At 37.3% G+C, this 19,033-nt stretch overlaps 1 pseudogene; it reads left to right on the top strand.

The window, feature by feature from the left end:
• The first annotated feature begins 218 nt into the window (after positions 1–218).
• Positions 219–4,354, top strand: LOC148998911 (stearoyl-[acyl-carrier-protein] 9-desaturase 6, chloroplastic pseudogene; annotated as a pseudogene).
• The last annotated feature ends 14,679 nt before the right edge of the window (positions 4,355–19,033 follow it).

Here is a 19,033-nt window from a genome sequence, read left to right as displayed (position 1 = left end):
GAAGAAAAAGGATCTTGTTTTTATGGTTCACATTCTTGCTGAAGAATGCCCCACCTTTCTCAAAATTGATTTCCTACCCTATGACATCAGAGAATAGTTGTGATAACCCCCATAATCCTAACTCAAAACCTGATTTGCAAGTCTGAGTACTAGAAGCTCTAGCTGGAAGAAGTTGTAGGCCATCCTGGATTGAAGCCTATATTTCAGCCCCAAAGCCCATGGATCTAGATATTGTTGGTGAAGAACTAGCTTTACTGGGAACCGGAAGAAGATTCAGCCGGAATCCAGATGGACTGGGCAGATGGATATCCAGTACGAGAAAAGTGGAGCCAGAAGATGTCCGCGAGCAAGGTAAGACTCCCTACATGTTGGTTCAAGTTGCAGTGGTCTTAGGGATCTACCGCAGAGCGAAATGCCTAAATACATACTAGGGGGCGGTTGCTTAAGGCGGTCGATTGACCAAGCAACCGACCACTCTGGTGGTCGATTGGAAAACCCTGCCTAAAACTTTAATTTTCCTTCGGCACCCTTTTTAAAGCCTTCCACAACCTAAAAAAAGGATAATCAAAGGGTTTTGGCAATGCTAGTGATATCTATCTTCTCGTGCTTGCACTTACATGCATTGCTATTCTCATTTTTATTTTATTTATTTTTTATATTTGCCAATGGTTTTTAAAAGCATCGCCAAATGTCTACCGCTTTACCCACACTATGCTTTAAATCCATCGACATATGTGGTTTTTCACAACGGTTATAACCGTGGCTAAACATGATTTTTCGGATGATTTTAGAATTTCTATCGCCAAATGTCGGGTTTTTACCCACACTTTATAGAAACCGTCTAATATGATTTTTAGAATTTCTATCACCAAAAGCATTGCTGAAAATATTTTATCCCTCCCCCAAGGCCTTTGGGCCCTCAATTGCTATGACTAGTTGATGATGAACCCCCCACCCCAAATTTTTTTTTCCTAGTCAATACCAAATCCCAATCACCTATTTTTCGTGATGGCATTATAGACATTGGAAAGAAATATGTTGCCTTTTATTTTGGCGACGAATATACTATTTCTGGCGACACTATTAGACTGTTGCCAAAGAACAATTTTTTCTTTTCTTTTTATAGTGTGTTCTGATCCACTTAATTCTTTAAACCTTCACATGTCAGAATGAGAAAACTCAAATTGAGAAGAAGTTAATCTTATTCATTGAATTAAAGATAGGCAAAGGTAAGTCACTTAATTATATTATAATGATTAAACATACCTCTATTGTTGTGAGGAGTAATGGTGTTGGGCAGAGAAAGAATCCCCACTTTCGATGATATCCATGACAAAGTGTTGCATGCATTGAAAAAAAATCTTAATGGTAACCTAGATGTCCAACCCATTACAGCCTGATATGCATTTCAAGGAGCACCAGGTAGCTCAAGGTTTGGGTGGCATTTATAACCACAACTAATCCGCTGATTTCTCAACATTAGTTGGTTCAAATCTCTACTTAGTTTCACCCAAGTTGCATCTTTGTTCATCAGTAGATCACTCAGGTTTGGGTCATTAAGCAATTATGACAACTGTCCTATAAAAACTCGCATTTGTGTAGCTTTGGCGGGTTTCTTTAACCAAGTCATTGCCTATGAGTCGTCGAAACTTGGTTTGTCCATTTTCACCTAAATTTTATTTTCTTCTTATTAATAAACGTGAGATGGAAATCTAACTCGAACTGCCAAGTAACAGAAAATTAAGAAGACTCGGAATGTGACTGAGAACAAGTATACATGGACGGGACCCTGTGGTTACTGATCAAACCTACCAACTATGGCGCATGAGAAATATAAAAGCTACTCTAATTATTATGTATAAGAAAATCATATTTACCTGAAATGAGAATGACAGATCAACTCCACGAGAGGAGCTAGGATTTAAGATGGATGAGGTCAAATAATGATTACAAAATCTCTATACTAATGTTAAAGCAAAGAGACTAGTGGGTAATAATATAAAGTCTATGTTAATTCTATACAAAAACAATAACAAGTGAAAAAGGAAAAAAACACAATGACATTGCTACCCATTGAAATTTCATCTTAACCACAAGTTTCAATCTTGGACCGTAGGCCACACGGTACTGCCACAGCACAAAAGCAATTTCGGATAGAAAGAGATAACAGTTGACTTTTGGATAGGAATCAAATTAAGGTAAAACTTTTAAAAATGAAATATGAATGAACAGAGAAATTCTACTATAAAACTCTCATAAATAGAGAATCCTCCCATCCCTTTTCATAGAAGAAAACTTAATCTACTCAAATCAATATGCAGTTGTCATATGCCGTGAGCCAGCTTTCATTTCCTAGAAAATGCAGTCCTGCTCTCACACATTATCCTCTGGGATCCCAGACTTCGTCAGCAACTGCCACGAGTAGATTATGGGGACGACGATCACCAGTCCTTGCTGTGGTGGCTGCTGCATTTCAGCCGATCGCAAACATCCCCACTGTACCACCGGAGAAGGTGGAGCTCCTCAAATCACTTAGTGGCTTTCTCTTCAAATAAGCGTCTAGGGATGTGTTGTTGAACCCTAAAGAGGTGAAAGATGATGGTTAAAGAGTTAACAGACGCAAACCGTGCCCACAGAATTAATCCTCAAAAAGGGAAAAAAAAAACTCTCAAGAAACAAACCATCGGACCTACTAAAAGATTTCATGAGACAAGCATAAGCAGAAGGAAAAGCAAGCACATTGATATGGCTCAACTGACTTGGGCCATCATTTATCCAAAGTGAAACCAGTTCATCTAAGCTCCAGTGGTAGAAGACCAAGGTGGAGTCCTAGGAACTTTCCCTTTCTGGGACTAGCAGGTAGGAATCCACATGGCTTCCCAATCACAGAAAAGCCATTGAGTTTATTATCTCAGCAGTGACCAAAAACCCTAGAAAAGAGTGAAACCAATGAGAACTGGAGTTGCCAATCGAAGACCGTTCTCATGCAATTTGGATTCGATCTTGGACGGCTGAAGAGAACCGGCATGGAGATCTTCTCAACAAGTATTTATACTTGTCTGGACGAGTCAACATGCATATGGTCGAACGCACCATACAAAACCTTATCACCGCTGGCACGGTGAGCTATTGATTCTTCATATTAAAAAGCTAGGGTTGGCTGGCATTTTTACGTGAATACATGTTAGGTACTTTTGACTAATACATCAAAAGCTCTAAAGCTAATGATATGCATGCATTAGGTAAAATCAAATGGATCTTACTAAATGTTGTGTCCTAGCTGGTGCTGCTTAGTGTAGTTTTGGGACTGCATCATGCAACGACTCGAGTTTGTTCGATTTCTATATTCTTCCTTTCTTTCTTTTTTCTTCACCCAAGTAGATGAAATCTCCACATGTTTATTTAAATAATCGAAATTAAAATTTACCATGCAATGTTGGACAGCACAAGCCACATTAACTAACTATCGAGGACCCAACATTTTAGTAATATCTATTTTGTATGGTATGACATCAAAACCCATGCACTACCATCGTGGGACTGAGATTTTGAGTCTTGAAGATGTATGTGTTTTCCTGACATTTATCCACCATACATTACGTCTACCTTTGAGTGCTAACACAATAAATTAGAGGTGAGACTCCGAGTATCAATAGAACCCTTCTAATATGTAGTAAAAGTATGAAAAGAGCACATACTAAACATCTAGATTCTGAAATTTTCACCACTCATGAATGCATCTGTGTATCTTTGACATTTTATTTGCTCTTTTGGTGTCTAATGACAGAGCCCAATATTAAAAATCACTCCGTACATGGGAATCACGTACACTTCATTTCAAGAACGGGCAACATTCATATCACATGGCAAAACAGCTTTGTTGGCAAAGCAGAGCGGTGATCCTGTGTTAGCCACTATCTGTGGTACCATTGCAGCTGACGAGAAGCGACATGAAAAAGGGTATCAACGGATGATGGAGAAGCTATTAGAGGTAGACCCCACAGATGCCATGCTAGCAATTGCTGATACTTTGGGTCCAAACATTACGATGCCGGCCTACTTGATGTTCGATGGTGAAAACTCGAATATCTTTAACCATTTCTCCATTGTCACATAGAAGCTTGGTGTTTACACCATTGCCGATTACTTGGACATATTAGAGTTCTTGATTGGGAGATGGAAGCTGGAGAAGGTTGTGGGTCTCAACGGTGAAGGCCAGAAAGCCCAGGATTTGGTTTGTGGGTTGCCTTGTAAGATTCGAAAACTACAAGAATGGGCTGAAGAACGAGTCCAGAAGATGAAGCCACAAACCCTACGCTTTAGTTGGATCTTCAACAAAGAAGTCACTGTGTAGTGATTTTTAAATATTATTACCTAGAAGACGAAGCCACAAACCCTATGCTTTAGCTGGATCTTCAATAAAGAAGTCACTGTGTAGTGTTTTTTAGATATTATAATAATAATAATCTAGCATGATAAGATTATAAAAATCACATGTTAATTTTGATTAATTTTTATCACCTCAATTTTCTCATGTGTCAATTTCCACGGGTTGGCTTTCTACAGAGAAATTGATGAAAATTGACATGAAGAAATTGTGGCGACATGAATCCAATTTAAATTAGTGTGAGAAGAGAGAACAATGTTTTTTCTTCTTAAAAAAATATTCAAACAATTAAGCTCCCAATTAATAGTTAAGAAATAAATGGTGAGCTGGCATTGTGTCCTAAACTAATATTGGTATATTATGTATTCAAACAGTGTATAGCTTGTATCTTTTATTATTATACAAACAAACCCCTCCCCTCAATTTATCTCCCTTTTCTTCTTCTTTGTGGGTAATCATGCATCTAAATGGTATGTATCTAGAGGTGGAGTCAAGATTTAACATCGAAAGGGGTTAGATACCAATGTTTCACATTAGTACACAACAGATTTTCTACCCATTATCTTTCTCATAAAAAATTTTATTCAAATAGGAGTTCAAGTACTTATATTTCATGCATGGAAAAGGTGTTAGAGGGGAAATTTCAAATTTTGGGAAGTGAATAGGGGGAATTTCAAAAAATTGGGAGGCGGAGAAGTGTTGATATTTCACCGTCAACGACACAGCGTCGGTGGTGAATATTGAGAAGGACCTGATGGGCGGGAATGATGGCATTGCCGTTAGAAGCGATGGCGCTATGGTGATTGTCTCGCAGACGACGGCGTGGTTGCTCAAAAGCGAGGTTGGCTGGGGAGAGGCTGAGGTATATGACGAAATTGCCCTTGATGAGGAAAGGTTTCCAACTACTGTTACACTAAGAGAGGATGATAGGGCTTATGTTGTATATGGTAAGTTTGACAAGGGTATAGCTAGGAATATGGATGTAGAAGAGTTTAGCATAGAAGAAATAGAGTGGCCTAGGTTGAAGAACAATGAAGGGACCGTTTGGTTGTGGACTTTGGTTGGTTTTGGTTTAGTTTATTTCTTGCTTTGGAGGTTTCAGATGGGTCGGCTTGTAAACAACCTGAACAAGAAGGCTGCCTGAGTCCTAGATGAACATTTTCAATCATGGGAGGAGGTTTCTATGAGGCAAGTGTGGGGAGGAAAAATGCATCATCCTTGAAAAGTTACCTAGCAATCTTATTCATTGCGATCAAAATCAGCACATAAGTCTGTTATCCATTGAGTGTAAAGAGGCCAAACTTTCGAACTCGAAACCGAAAGGGCCATTCCTTGAAAAGTTGTATGATAATTCATCTGAGGATGAAATTGTGCTTGGTATCGTGAGAAAATTTTATCTTATCATCATGAAAAAGTAATTGTGATAGCTAGTAATAATGAATCTCATGCCAATGTAGGATTTGATTGGTTAAGATCCATGCTTCTTAATGAAGAGATTATGGCTTCAAAGCATGCAAATGGCATATGTAATATCCTCATTTGCCATATATATAAAATTCTTTTTGCCTATTACAAAAATAATGAAATTTTTTTTTGGTGATAAGTAAAAAATAGTAGCCAACCGGGTCGAATCACGGTGGTACAATAGCCCGGGTTGGGACCGGTTCCAGAACTAAACCCAAAGGTGCCTTGATCACAAAGGAACTCAACAGCTATAGGAAGAAACGTGATCCTGCCAAGTTCAAGATAGGCAATCATGCCCCATATGGAAACTGAGGGAGGAAACCGTATGATCAGATGTCTACAAATGGGACTTGTGAATTGATCCAACTGTTGGCAATGAGAGGTAAACCCCATATGAATCAAAGCATAACACAAAGAAAATGTAATTTTTGAATCATTTCCCTCCAAGTAGCTCTGCTGCTTTCCAAAGTTCTTTGGAGGTGCTCTTATTGATTTAATCATCAAGGTGGCTTCCCAACCACTGAGTCAGCCCATGTCTGAAATTTGTTTTGTAGGCATGAGTAAGAGTAAGAGCAGCACATAATTATGTTTTCCATTGAGTGGAAAGTGGCCAAACTTTTGAATTCGAAACCGAAAGGACCATTCCTTACAAAACTGTATGATAGTTCATCTGAGGGTGAAATTGTGCTTGGTATTGTGAAGAAATTTTATCTTATCATTATGAAAAAATAAATGTGATAGATAGTAATAATGAATCTCATGCCAATATAGGGATGATCGGTTTTTAAGATCCATGCTTCTTAATAAAGAGATTGTGGCTTCAAATCTTGCGTATTATATACATAAAATTTTGTTTAAAAAATAATGAATCTTTTTTTTTAAACCGTCTTTCCTAGTATAGTGATTGATATGAAGATTTAATAGAATACAACCATTACCAGAAGGCCCCGTAGCTGCAAATCATAACCTCTTACCTGCGCAAGGCGGATCTTAAGAATAGAGCGCATATCCTGGGGTGAAGAGGTTACGAATGAGGGTAGTATTCCATCTACCAGATTCATTTAGAAGGTCTTCAACCCAAGTAAGAGGACAGCCTACTCGTCTTCGAGAGTTTATCTTGAAACCAATACAAAGAAGATTTACCACAAAATAATCATGAAGAACTAGTGCGCAACTATGTAACAGTGAGCAAGAACACAAACCGATATAATTTGATTTTTTTTTTTTTTGGGGGGGGGGGGGATTGGGTTACAAGGGTGGTATTTATATCATGGAGAATGGGATGATCTAGAATTTCTAACTAAACTAGTAAAAATATACATGCAAATGCACCTGTTTCGTATCTTTGAATTTGAAATTCAAAGCAAAAGATTAGAAGTGCAGTTGAGACGGAGAGAGAGATGCGATGTAATGTTGGTATTCCCTTCAATGCATGAGATAATGTGATTAAACAAGTTGTATTCTTTTAATACGTCACAGCTTAGGCAATCAAAGCGCCCTTGTTTTCTAGCGCTTAAAGAGAAATAAAAAAGGTACAACAAAAATTAAAAATAGTAATAACCATAAAGAGGAAGAAGGGCAATCTATAAGATTCATTTCTTGGCATGCTCACCTAAAGCAAAGAAACCAAATTCTGGACTCTGCCTTGCTTTTGCTATTGTATTTTCTTTCTCGACTTTTCAACAAGGATCTCAATGATGTGGGGTTTGGTCGAAGTATGGTGGATGGAGTAGAGAAATAAAACTTATGTTTTTTTTTCTTTTTGGGTAAATAAACAATTAAAAAAATAATTGTAAATTTTAGTTTGAGGATCATTTCATTTTCTAATAGGGAGGGGATGAGATAGAAGGAGATAGTGGTATTAATTAATATTAGTTATTAGGAATAATTACAAAGGCCCGCTTGTACGAAAGCTTAAGTTACTACCTTATCTTTGTACTTTTTAAAAATATTAATCCAACTTTACACTTAGTTTGAGATTACTAATGCCCGCTACAATTAAGCTCGTTTAATTAACTGGTAGCTTTGATTGACACAATGGTGGAAAGTTAAATAACTATTGCCCCCTCACCTCTCGTGGTGCTTAAAACCTATTAAAGGAAGAATGTTCAATGTTTATTTTTCCCTTTGCTAGAATTAGGAAGCTAAAAAAATAATATTATATGCATTTAAAATAATCATATAAGAATACTGATTTTGCCATTTTAATCTAGTCATTTTGGACGTCTAAGTGTTGGATCCAAATGAGGTGATATAGGTAACTAAGTAATAACAAATCTTAGGTTATTTTGGAGTTTTTAAAAGAATAGAAAGATGGTATGTCATCAATTAACTAAGAAAACTTAATTACAGGGGGCATATTAGTAATTTCGAGCAAAGTCTGAGTTTAGGTAAGAAACGGTAAAAGTACAGTGGATAAAATAATAATTAAGCTATAGTACAAGGTGACATCAATAAATATATGAAGGGAAAAATCAACATTACATTTCTAAACTTATCGGCCTTTTAACACCTTTAGAAGTGAAGGGGGGCAATAGTAATTTAATATCCCTAATTATTAATTAAAATTAATATAATAAGAAAACTTCAATTACAGACATATTAAGCCTATCCAATTGGAATGATATTGAGGGTATTTTATGAAAGAAAATGTAGCCAACATTCTCTAGTTCGTGCTTTTATAATAGTAATAATAGTTAATAATAATAATAATAATAATAATAATAATAATAACAATAATAATATGATATGAAATATGATAGTATGATAGTAAGTAGGATATGATTATTAATAAAGATTCTCGCTCAATCATGATAAATAAAAACCCAAATGCTGATATAATGGAGTCCAAATTCTCTACCCACCACAGCTAGGTGTGCGACGCGGGTCGAACACCGGTTTATAAACCGGGGTTGGCAAACCCAAAAACAAAAAAAAATCGTACTAACCTCACATGCTTTACTGCACACATTTAGGGCTGGTCCACCTTGAGTGCACCTTTTCAGTGCTCATACGCTTTCCTTTTAAATATGATAGCGTGTTGTGATGGGCTTGTAAGCATGGAAAGTTATTTCGGCAAAATTCGCCAGTTTCGCCCCCCGGCGAAACGAAACCAGGGGGCGAAACGATATCTGTCGGATATCGCCGATTTTTCGGCGATATCTTGCCGAACTAGCGAAATCCGGCGAAATCCGGCGACATCTCACTGGAAAATCAACACTGATCGCCTCTTTCAGTCTTTCTCGTCTTTCTCTCCGTCAATCCGAGGGAACTCCAGGTCTTCATCAGTGCTGCCTTTGGTGTTGGTGGTGGTAGTATGTCTTTTACCGGCGCCCAAAGGCACCACCGGCAGCAGCAGCAATAGCGATAGCCGTGGGAGAAGCAGGGAGAAGAATGGAGGCGACGAAACCTAGGGTGCCTACCTGAGCCTACCTGAGCTTCGCTTTATCATCTAGATGTAGATGCGGTGACTTCTAGGCTCTAGCGACTGCTGACGAGAGTTCGTCCGATCGACCGTCCATGGTGAAGATGAAGATGAGAAGATGAAGATGAGATTATGTACACGCAATCGTCATTCTCAGTCATTTATGAAAGTATAAACATTTGGTAAATCATACCTCTTTACCTTTTTGGCATTTGAGCCTCATGTCACGTGGCTCTTAAATGACCATAAAATTGTTTAAAAAAGCACAAAAAACAAAAACCCTTAAAGCAAACATAAATCCGATTTGACTAATCGACTTTTCACATAATATTATTTTATGTAAAAAAAACCAAAACGCATGTGGGTTTGAATTTTTAATAACAATTTGGGGCGAAATATCGACGAAATCTTGGCGATATTTCGCCCAGCGAACCGAGCGATTTGAACGAACTATCGTTCCTTGCTTGTAAGCATTAAACGTTAAGATGTGACTGTTTGTCTTCTTTATTTTAAATTTCATGGAAATTTGAGGGACGCTGCTTTTGTCACATGCCACCCATGCTTTGTCAGCCCTGTCCTTTTGGAACCCTGATAGGAACCCTGTCATCTCAGAAAGTCAATTGATCCTTTTATTTCCACTATTAGATTCACCATAACTAACGATGTTTATAGATCCAACGGTTTAAATTTAAGGTCTACTTGTAGTTGGAGCGGCTTACATAATTATGTCATTTCTGATTTCAACAAAACATTGAAATCCAGTAAGAGATGAAACGTGTCCAAATTGTCCTATAGGTTCTTCAGAATTTTTGTTGATACCAATTAAAAATCGCCAAAATATCAGGAAATTTTGATAAAAACGTTAAAACATCGATTTTTCACCAACATTTGGTAAAATCCGGTATCACTGCCCTTTTCATGTTGCCAGCCTCCAAAATGTGAAACATAGTCGATTTTTCCTTCCTTGACAAAAACATTACCATACAACCTAGGGCTGCAATTGGGTCGAGCTTTTGCAATCCCAAGCCTAGCCCTATATGTTCTAATCTGAGCTCATTCTCGCCCTGACCTTAGTTCAAGGCCAAGGATTATTGTCCCTGGCCCTAAGCCCTATAGGGTCAAGCCAAGCCCATTCCCGTCCTAATTGGCCCTAATTGGATCAGGTCGGGATGGGTTGGCCCTGATTAGCCCTGTCCCTAGCCCTGATTGGCTCTGTCCCTGGCCCTAATTGGCCCTGACCCTGATTAGCCCTGATTGGCCCTAATTAGCTTTGATTGGCTCTGTCCCTAGCCCTGATTGGCCCTAATTAGCCTTGATTGACCTTGTCCTTGGTCCTAATTGGCCCTGACCCTGATTAGTCTTGTCCCTGGCCCTAATTGACCCTATCTTGGCCCAAGCCTTAATTGATCCTATCCTTGGACCTAAAATATCAAATGTAAATTCATAAAAAAATATATAATAATAATAAAAATAAAAATATCATAAGTAAAACTAAAAGTAAAATCATAGAAATATAAGATGATTCAAGCTCATACAAAATGATAAAATAATCAATAAGTTGATAATGTTGCTTTAAACATAAATAAATTCATACTCCATAATTCTATATTGATCTCTGAAAGTCTCTCATTGCTCTCATTGCTTTGATGATAGAAATTGAAAACCTCTCCCATTACTTTGGTGATGGAAATTGAAAACCCCTCCCATTGATATCCTAATTCAACAAAAAAAAAAAAAAAAAAAAAAAAATCATATTCAAAACTTTGTTAACAAGTAAATCAACAATAATTTAGTATTGATATTTTTTTCGTAGTTAAAGAAAATTATATTTTAGTTACAAACATAGCTATCTCTCCTTAATAATTTGTTCCCCTTTTTTTTGAAATATCACATTGGAGGCAAAAGAAAGATGTCAATATTCATGATGAGAAGTTGGGCTCTAGATTTGTTAGATATTAATTCTCTATATACTAGCTTTTATTATTTATAATATATTATCTCGTCATAATCCCCCCAAAAAAATTCAATGATTTAAGACTTAGTTCGAAAAATAAAAATTATCTTAAAAATAATATAAAAAGTAAACTCATAGTCTAATATGATCAAAATGACTGAAGGTCAAAGTCGAGACTTATAGTTATATCAATGTTAATGTGAAGCTTAGGGTAAAAATCTAATACATAATCAGGGTCAAATTAACATTAAGACTAGAACCAAAATTAGGGTCAGGATCGGGCCAAAATCAGATGGACGCTTACTACATTGGTAATGAATATATAATTTATTTTTACTAATTTTTTACAAAACATGATCATGTTTTTAAAATTTGGCACGTGTTAAATATTCATCCATGTGGATTATAATTAATTCCTCTGCATATGGGTGGAGGGTCCAGACTCAAATCAGGGCCAAAATCATGGGCCTAAATCAAGGCCAATATTAGGGCCAGGATCAGGGCCAGGATCAGGGTCAAAATTAGGGCCAGAAATCAGGGCCAAGATCAGGGTTAGAATCAAGGCCAAAATCAAGGCCAAAATCAGGGTCAGAATCAGGGCCAAAATCAGGGTTAGAATCAGGGTCGAGATTAGGGCCAAAATCAGGGCTAGAATTAGGGTCAAATCAGGGATGGGCTGGGATGGGCTGGGCGGGCCAAGAGAAAATCCCAAGCCCGCCATTGGCCCTAACTCGCCCTTAGGGCCAAAATCTTTAGCCCAAGCCCTATTCGAGCTCAGGGCAGGCTTAGAGCGGCGGGTTAGGGCCGCCAGGGCCAAACTTGCACCCCTAGTACAACCCCTAGAAACTCATTTGGTTTAAATAGAGTGGTTTAAATCCCAGCTTCTTGTTGTGTACCAACCACAGTCCACAGCCAGTATTTCGGAATAAATAAAATGAGAAACTTGGTTTGTCCATTTGCACCTAAAAATTAGTTTTCTTCTTATTAATAAACGTGAGATGGAAATCTAACTTGCCAACTAACAGAAAATTAAGAAGACTTGGAAGTGATTGAGAACAAGTACACATGGACAGGACCCTGTGGTTACTAATCAAACCTACCAACTATGGGGCATGAGAAAGTTGAAAACAAATCTATTTAATATGAGAAGATGAACTTACAAGAAATGAAGTGATAGATCAATTCCACAGGTGGAGCCATGATTTATTATGGACATGATCAAATAATGATTACAAAATTTCTATATTTATGTTAAAGCAAAAAGACTAGCTAGTGGGTATTAATATAGAGTCTATCTTAATTCCTTACAAAGACAAGAACAAGTGAAAAAACATAAAAACACAATGACATTTCTAACTAAGGAAAGGTCTAATATTAGTATTTCACACATTGGAAGTGGGTTCCTAAGGAAATTTCAAAAAAACAATTCACTAATCAACTCTTGCATAATATGTCTATAATCAACTCTATGCTTTAAGCTTTAAACTTTCTGGCAAGGTTGAGGTATATTTGACATGTAAAATCCTCTATAACATTTCTGCACGTCAATATATTTTCTTTGAGAAAACTTACTTAAATGAGTGATTGAGATTGATTAGGAGTTGCGTAGGTTCTATTTGCATGTAAGATATTGCAATGGAAAAGTGTAAGGGAGTTGATCATGATCAAGTTATTAAAACATATCATTTTCAAAGATAGAGTTGCAAGAATTCAAAAGTTCTATGCTTATTCTTAAGTTTTTATTTTTTTATTTTTTTTAATTTTTAATCATAAAAAAAAATATAAATTACTAAAAGGAGTTATAACTGTTACAACTTCTTATCCGGATTGACTCATCTGCCGGATTTTTAGGGAAAGAAATTAACCTATTACTATGTATGTCCGTAATTAAGGTTTGTAGAAGGGTGGTGGATTTAAAGTTACAGACCGAGATACTGTTTATGTCAAGAAGAATTTTAACCAAAATTGGAGTATGAATGAGTGGCCATATAGACTGATCTAGTTTGGATAGTAATTGCACTACTATCGGTTGATTGCACCATATTTTTTTGATGCTGAGTTGATATTTTTTTGCTTGCTTCAGACCCTCCCAAATTGCCATGAAAGCTGCCTCTATTTCATCCCCATCCATTTTCCTTCCATTGCTTAGCTTTATCAGGTCCACTTCATTTGGTTCCGCAATATCCCCCACGCTCCAGCTTGACTCTCCTAGAGATTTGTGATGTACCCCTACACACAATAAAATTCTAAAATTAGTATTATCAATTACCTTTACTTTATTAGTGGTCTTTGGAGAGAAATAATTGTGTTCCTGATTGGATACGGCTACTAAATCCACAAAGCCATCCAATTGTAAGCTATGAATCCAAGTGTTGATGTTGGTGAGGACTCTGTATGGGTTTGGTGACTGTTTTTTGAAAACTACGTTATTTCTTTCCACCCATATGAAGTAGCAAGTAATAATGAAAATGGAGAGACACCACCGCTTTGTTGTGTAATCCTATTGATCATTGTTTAAGATTGTAATGCCCCAATTTGTGATTGAGCTTTCTGCTATTGATTCAGTTCTGAGTCCCAGTCTTCCAGCCGCCCAGATCCTCTTAGTCCATTCGCAGGATAGAAACATATGCCATATGGTTTCATTTCTGCTTCCACATAGTCCGCACGTTGGGTTCACCGCCAGCCATTGTAAGAGGATTGCTTTCACCGGTAATCCTGAATTCAGTAAGCTCCAAAAGAAAGATTTAAATTTTGGGTGGATTGGTAATTTCCAAAAAAACCTCCACCATGTTGAGGGTTCTGTTGTAATTGATTGGTTTTGTTTCATCAATGCTTTGGCTGCTAACTTGGCTGTGAATTGCCCCGTTGAAGAGATCTCCGAAACCCATTTGTCATCTGTAGAAGAAATATTGAGGTTATTAAAAATTTGATTGTAGTTGTGGAGAGAAGAGAGTTACTCCCTGTTTATCTGAACATTTTGCAGCATTTGTGCTACAGTTGCTTTAGTGTCCCATATATCTTCCTCAGGATTTTGTTCTACAATGGTGGTAGGTAGTTGTTGCCATGGATCATACCAGAAGGAGGTGTTAGTGGCATTTCCAATTTGTCGCCTTACCATTTGTTGCAGAAGTTGAAGAATACTACAGATGCTCCTCCAGGGCCAAGATCCCCCTTTTTTCCTAACTTTTGGGTGAAAAATACTTGAGTTAGAGAAGTATCTAGCTGCAAGTGTTTTGGTCCATAATGATTGAGGTTCAGAAAGGATTCTCCATCCTTGTTTTAGTAGAAGTGCACTATTTACATCTTCCATTCTTTTGAAACCTAGGCCTCCTGCCTCTTTTGGTTGGTAGCACTTTCTCCATGAGATTAGGCTTAACTGCTTTGATTTGGTGGGATGCCCTAGCCAGAACTTGTGGCATAGGGAATCAATTTCCTTGCAGATGGATTTAGAAAATTGGAAACACTGCATTTGGTAGAGAGACATTGGTTGTAATACTGATTTGATAAGTACCTCTCTGCCTGTAAAAGAAAGGCTGCTTGCTTTCCAAGTTGTAAATTTTGACTGAATTTTTCTCAAAATGAATTTGAGAGATTTGGTCTTAGCTCTTCCTTGCACTATGTTATTTCCCAAATATACTGAATCATTTTTCAATTCATTTACCCCCATGTAGGACAAAAATTGTGTACGGAGTTGTTGTCCGACATTCCTGCTAAAGAAAGCACCGCTTTTTTGAAGATTAATTTCTTGCCCAGTAATATCAGAGAATAGTTCCAGAACCGCTTTGACAGACAGAATATCTTCTTTTTCCGCACGACAAAAGATAATCGTATCATCAGCAAAAAATAGATGAGAAATTTTTGGTGCATTTCTAGCCACTTTGATTCCTCTGATGAGGTCTAACCTTCTGTATTCATTGAGTAATCTAGATAGAATCTCCATGATTAGAAGGAACAGGTAGGGACAACCTTGTCTAATTCCTCTAGTACCAGTGAACCAATGATGTGGGGTTCCAATTCGTTTGATGGAGAATGAGGCTGTTGACATTAACTTATTCAGGAGACTGCACCATTTATGGCCGAAGCCTTGGAAAGAAAAAAATTCAGCTAATAACTTGCCATTCAACACGGTCATAGGCCTTTGACATATCCAGTTTCAAAGCAACATATCTCGTCTTGCCTTTGGTATGAGACATAAAATGAAGAATTTCATGTGCAAGTGAGATATTATCCGAAATCTGCCTCCTTGGAACAAAGGCCCCTTGGAGTGGAGAAATAAAGGAATGTAGCAAAGTTTTTAATCTACTTGCTAAGATTTTGGCCAAAATTTTATAGCTGACATTGCATAAGCTTATCAGTCTAAAATCCGGCATTTAAGAAGCATTTTCCTTTTTTGGGACGAAACAGAGAAGGGTGTGATTGACCCCCCAAGGTAGAGTTTGATGTGTGAAGAAAGATATTACAAAGCTATAAATGTATTCACAAATTAGATCCCAGTACTTTTGATAAAAACAAGCATTGAAACCATCGGCACCCGGGGCTTTGTAAGGTCCCAAAGAAAACACAACCAGTCTGATTTCTTCCATCGATGGAGGGTCAGCCAAATTCAAGAGTCTAGTAGAATCAAGGGGTCGGAAGAGGGATTCTACGAATGTGGTATCAAGCGGGTTGGAGGTGGTGTAAAGGTTTTTCATGTAATCAGAGAAGGCCTGTGCAATTTCAGATGGTTGGGAAACAGTGGATCCGTTGGAGTAAATTAAATTAATTATTCTTTTGAAAGATTGAACTTTGGTGGTTAAGTGATAAAATTGGGTATTTCTATCTCCCTCCAAAAGATAAGAGTTTCTAGATTTATGGAACCAGAAAAGTTCTTCGGCATTGAGGGCCCAGGAGAGATTTTTTTTCTTCTCCGTAATTGCCCTCCAGTCGGGGTTCGACCTTGAGTCCAACAGGTCAATTTCCTCCGAGACATTCCAAAACAACTGAGAGATGTTCCCGAACTCGTTTTTGTTCCAGTTCTGAAGAAAACGAGAGAGATTGGCCAACTTACCTTCCAAAGCTTCACCCTCACTTGCTGCCACGCGTGCTTGACCGCTTTTGAAAAATGAGGGTCTAAGTGCCATGCAATCTGGTACTGAAAAAATCTTTTGCCCCGCGAGTGACTAGAACGAACAGTCAGTAGCATTGGGTTGTGGTCGGAGCAAGTTGCCGGTAATTTTTCTGCCCTTGCTCCAGGGAACATTGAGATCCACCACGGGTTCCCAAGAATGTAATCCAATTTTTCTTTAACTAGGGTCGGTGGTTTTTGTTTGTTACTCCAAGTAAAATAGTTCCCCGGAGCAAAAATTTCCGACAGGGATGAGGATGAGATAAGGTCAAGAAGGAAGGGTTGAGATGGTGGAGGTTTGAAACCATTTCCCAGTTTTCCTTTGCTTGAGAGAACTTCATTGAAATCCCGCACAACCATGAAAGGTAGGTCAAGATTTTGAATAAAGTTAGTCAAGCTTGTCCAGAACAATTTACGCTCACAGTAGGTTGGTGGAGCGTAAATGAAGATGATAATCCAAGGTGTCGTGCCCTCACATCTAATAGCCAGCAATCCATCCTCCTTTTGAACAATAGATATCTGCACCTGTAGTCTAGACAGAACCCAAATCCCTCCTTTGAGGCCTTTTAGCCCTCTGCTGCTGCAAAAGAAAGCGGAGTAGAAATTTTTGAATTTGAATTTATGGGATTCAAACAGCTTGGCATGATTCGAGCATTTTGTTTCACAGAGAAACAAGATATCAAGGTTATATTTTTCAAGCAATTTGTAGAGACATTGTAGAGAGAATTTCCCATTTATTCCTCTAATATTCCAGGAAATGATCTTCATAATAACACCGAGGAAAGGGGAGATGGGTAAAATTTTAATGAAGATGAAATATATGGCAAAATTAGATCAACAAAGAAGAATAATAAACTCAGAATTCACATGCTAAGCATTAATAAACTATGAAAAAATTGTCTACGATCCTAGTAGAAATATAGCATAATATATACACAACACCTAGCACACTTTCAAGATCAGCAAGAGACACGGCATCCAACAAAATTAGAGAGGAAAAACAAAAAGAGAGAACACGTGAGCCTTAGCAAAAGAAGATTATAACAAAAAAGTGGCACTTGTTATAAATAATATTGATTGTGGATATCCATCACCCCTCAATAGACAATACTTCCAATTGAAGATCTCAACCACCTCAGCATATAATCTTGGTGATTCACATTCCCATCTTTATTGCAGATAACAATGATCTCAACATGCAATGGTGGCAGTCAATATTTCCATTCTATGCACCTTCTATCTTTGGCGGCAATATATCTTTCCATATCAAGAATATCTTATTGTGTGCAAGAATCATATATTGTATTTCCATATCAGAGTAGATGCTCCTTCTACTATAAATATGTAATGCACTCAACTGAATGAATCACTTCTGATTAATCTTGTTCTAGTTTTTCTTCTTTGTCTCTGATATATTCTCTTTATTTTATAACACGTTATCAGCACGATTCTGCTCGAAGTAGTTGCGTTTTGAGCACAAATCTGTCACAGTAATTGTGTACGACTTTGCTCGAAGTAATCATGTTTTGAGCACAAATCTGTAGTAGCAATTGTGTACGATTCCGCTCAAATTAGTTGTGTTTTGAGGTAAATTTTATATTGGTTTTATGTTCAAATATTCTCTTTATCTTCATTACTTCAAATATTAGAAGATGCACTTTTTATTTAATGTTTACATAATTTTAATTTGAAATTTTATTCATCTTTTATATTAGCTTACATGATGTCAAACCTTACGAAATTGGAGTTTGCGGCCTCGATATAACAGGCAAGAATTACTTGTCATGGGTCCTTGATGTTGAGATTCACCTTGACGCCAAAGGTCTTGGAAATGCAATTATGAAAAAAAAATAATGCATCCAATCAAGATAAGATGAAGGCCATGATTTTTCTTCGCCATCATCTCCATGAAGGATTGAAAGCAGAATATTTGACTGTGAAAGATCCACTTGAATTGTGGATCAATTTAAAAGAGAGGTACGATCACCAAAAGACGGTAATCCTACCTAAAGCTCGCTATGAATGGATGCACTTGAGGTTGCAAGATTTTAAAACTGTAAGCGAGTACAATTCTGCAGTTTTTAAAATTAGTTCTCAGTTGAAATTATGTGGATAAATTATTATTGATGATGACTTATTAGAAAAAACCTTTTCAACTTCATGCTTCAAATGTGCTGTTACAACAGTAATATCGTGAAAAGGGTTTTAAGAAGTATTCTGAATTGATCTCATGCCTTCTTGTGGCTGAGCAGAATAATGAATTATTAATGAAAAATCATGAAGCTCGTTCTACTGGTTCTGCTCCATTCCCTGAAGTGAATGCAGCAATTCATAATAAGCATGAAAGAAGACAAAATTATAATCGTGGCCATGGTAGTGGTCGTGGACGTGGATTTGGACATGGACATGGACGAGGAAAAAGACAGAATAATTATCGTCCTTATGATGAAAATAAGCAAGAGAAACGCAAGGATTCTCAAAGTAACTCTTCAAAGAGTAAAGATAATGTTTGTCATCGATATGGAATGAAAGGCCATTGGATGCGTGTCTGTCGTACTCTAGAATATTTTGTCAAGCTTTATCAAACTTCAATCAAACAGAAGGAAAATAATGTGGAGACGAATTTGACTCTCCAAAATAATGATATGGAAGCAAATTTTGCTTATAAAGAAGATTTTGGTGGTCTCACAGACATTACAC

The sequence above is a fragment of the Hakea prostrata genome, unplaced genomic scaffold (genome assembly GCF_041222555.1).
Source record: "Hakea prostrata isolate BN-2017 unplaced genomic scaffold, UWA_Hpros_2 contig_96, whole genome shotgun sequence".
Taxonomy (NCBI): domain Eukaryota; kingdom Viridiplantae; phylum Streptophyta; class Magnoliopsida; order Proteales; family Proteaceae; genus Hakea; species Hakea prostrata.
The sequence above is the reverse complement of the archived record's forward strand: the minus strand, read 5'-3'. Positions and strand labels throughout refer to the sequence as shown.